Source organism: Arvicanthis niloticus, chromosome X, assembly GCF_011762505.2.
Source record: "Arvicanthis niloticus isolate mArvNil1 chromosome X, mArvNil1.pat.X, whole genome shotgun sequence".
Classification (NCBI taxonomy): domain Eukaryota; kingdom Metazoa; phylum Chordata; class Mammalia; order Rodentia; family Muridae; genus Arvicanthis; species Arvicanthis niloticus.
The window spans coordinates 125,685,668-125,688,930 of NC_047679.1; positions in this window are offsets into that span (position 1 = coordinate 125,685,668).

Consider the following 3,263-nt stretch of genomic DNA (forward strand, 5'->3'; position numbering starts at 1 on the left):
TACATGTATATGATGCTTAGTGGTGATTCTCCCCTACCATCCTTTAGTTCCCTCTTACCTTTATGCTAGTCTTACATTTCCCTGGCATATCTCTTTCCCATATTTACTAGGTTTTCTTTTGTTTTGTGTCACACAGAGTTTAGCTAGAGCAGTCTGGATGACCCAAGTTTGGAACTGAGTATCAGAGACTGGGAGTCAGTCAGTCACCAATAGATTTGGAGTTAGCGTTAGGACCAGATGAACTACTTCTCGGTTAAGAAGGTCCAGGTTATCTGATCTCAGTGCTAGTAGGAAGGGGTGTGTGGTTTTGACGGTTTAGAGGATGGTGTTTTGCACACTACTTTCTTGTGGCCCTTGCTTTTTTTGTATACAAATCAGTTTAAGTGATTAATTTTTTGGAAAAGTTGTAGCATTCTGGGGATAGATTGGGTGAATTTTCCAAAAATAATCTTGAGTAGAACCAAGAACTTATGAAATACCAAAGCCTCAGAAGCTTTAAAGAGAGTAGACCAATCAGTATCAAGGTAAACATTGAAATAATCTACATCAGGTGCTGAGAGGTACAAGCTCCTCCATGAATCTGTTTTTCCAAAGATAATGTCTCGTGTGATAGAACATCTGAGGATACTTCACTTCTAGACAAAAGTTTTTAATTTTTATTTATTATTTTTTGGGGGGGTTGTTTGTTTGTTCATTTCTTTTTGAGACAGGGTTTTTCTGTGTAGTCCTGGATGTCCTGGAACACGCTCTGTGGACCAGGCTGGCTCAGAAATCTGCCTGCTTCTGTCTCCCAAGTGCTGGGACTTAAGGCGTATGCTACCATCATCCAGACAACAAATAAATACTTGCAATTATTTTTGATAAAAATGTTTTCCATTATGTGGCCCTTTAAGAAAGGAGCTTTCTCCCAAAATGTATTTTCTCACAAGTGAAACAAATGCTTATCATTCTTACATTAAGTGAGAAAAAGCTGCTCAGAATGTCAGAATCATTTCACAGCTGTAACAGTAACCACAACAACTTGAAGGAAGTACCATGAATCCTGACCATGAGAGTTAATTTGTCTCTTGCAATTAGAAGAGGTATGTTCCTTTATTTTAAAATGAAGAAAGCTGCTGTTTTACAGGTAAGTTTATATATTTATGACACATTGAACTTATTGCTTTTGTGTCCTATGTCTAGTCTCACCATTCTACTTATGATAATAGCTGGTACACTTCGATATTAACGATCTGCTTGAACCAGCTTTTATTTCTTTGCGGTTTTCATCGTTGCCTATGCTCACCCTCTTCCACTAGAGGGCAATCTTACCTCTGAGACTACTACAGCCATGCACAGTTTTAAAAATCAGACAAGCTGAAAACAGGTTTTTGCTTACTAGAAAAGCTGACAGGTCTGCATTATTGGTATCCATGTCCCTCTCCTCCCAAGTCAGGCACTGTTTCATACTTGCCTGTTCTTAAAAGTCTCATAAATATCTATTGACTGAAGATTGCAATATAAGGTACTACAGTGGGCACAGAGATAAGCTTTGAGTTAAAACCAGGTTAGGCCCTTAAGAGCACACAGTAGAATGGCATAGATGGTATGTAGCATATGAGAGCACCATGGAGAAGGAAAAAAGCTTTGGATGGTTGACTCTGCATGATCAGAGACTCAGAAGGGTTAGAGCTTCTTTGCCTTAGTTGGTGGGGCTTCTCTGGTATACAGTGACTAGAAAGAACAACATTATTTGTTTGCATTACTGCACTGGTTGTCAGTCCCCTGATGCTCAGCTCTGGGGATCAGGAAGCAAGGAGTGGTACATGGCCCAGGAACTGGTAGTGTTCTCCTGTGGTCTCAGAGATCAAATGAACCAGTGCACTAAAGAGTAGAAATATTTATTGTATCTGTTTTCATTGGATTTTTGTCAATTTTTAGACAATATCAAAATGTACAGCAAACCACACATGTTCCTATCAACAAGAGTTGCCCATTCTTAATCTCTTGATGTGTTTGTTTCCAGACTTTTCTTTTTTTAGACTTAAAATTCATGCATGGGAGCATGGAGAAATTGTTCAGTGGTTGGGAGTACTTTTGCCCTTGCAAAGGACCCAGGCTCAGTCTCCAGTCCCCACATGTACCTCACAACCATCTGTAACTCCAGCTCTAGGAATCTACTGCTCTCTTCTCGCTTGCATGGGCACCAGGCATACATGTGGTACACAGGCATACATGCAGGCAGAACAGTCAGATACATAAAAGAAAAGTAAATGTTTTCTAAACTTCAGAAACACACAACATGATATTGCTTCTTTGGGAGCTTGTTTTAATCTATGCTTTCCCATTCATCTAGGACCAATTCTTGGTCTTGGTTATGGGGGACATAATACTCTGACAAAAAAAAAAAAAAGCCTCACAGTATAATGGCAGCAAATTTATTATGTTCCTCACTAGTTTTTTTTCTCTTTCCTCAAAAATGCAAGCCTAAAATTCCAGATCTTGAATATGTATTGAATATATGTGTGATGGTTAATGTTAGTTGTCCATTTGATGCCATTTAACAATCACCTGGGAAGGAAATCTCAAAGAGAGATTGTCTGGATTAGGTAGGGCTGTGAACTTGCTTAATCCTGTTCAGTTAGAAGACAGAGCCTGGATTGTATAAGACAGGAACGAGGTAGCTGAGGGTGCATGCACATGTTCACTCATTGCCCTCTGCTATTCACTGCCATGTGAACAGCTGCTCCAAGTTCCAGCCACCTTGACTTCCTAACAATCAAGAGCTAGAACCTGGAACTGTGAACCAAATAAACCCTTCTGCCTTAAATTACTTTTAAATCACCGCAACAGAATGGGAAATGTAGACAACATGAAACATGACTGAGGAAAAGAGATGGGAGTGGGGCAGGCTTGGGGAAGATGCAAGTGGTAGGGATTAGGGATAGGCAGTAGAGGAACAACTAAATCACAGTGGGTAAAAATGCCACAGTGAAAATTATTACTTTGTTTTGTAATTTAAAAAATTTTAAAAGTAGAGTTTTAAAAAAAATGTAACGTAGAAAAATGTGTAAAATTCAGAAATACTCAAATAAGCAAATTACCTGTAGCTCACTACTTGAAACCACAGATGAAGCTAATTTTGATATATTGCCCCCCAATATTTTCTACACACTGTCTTAAACATGATCCTTGTATTGTATTTACTACTTTATAATACATCCTTTGTTTACTTATTGAGGTCTTTTTAGGTTTTTTTTTTTTTGCTCTAAGGATTGTAATAA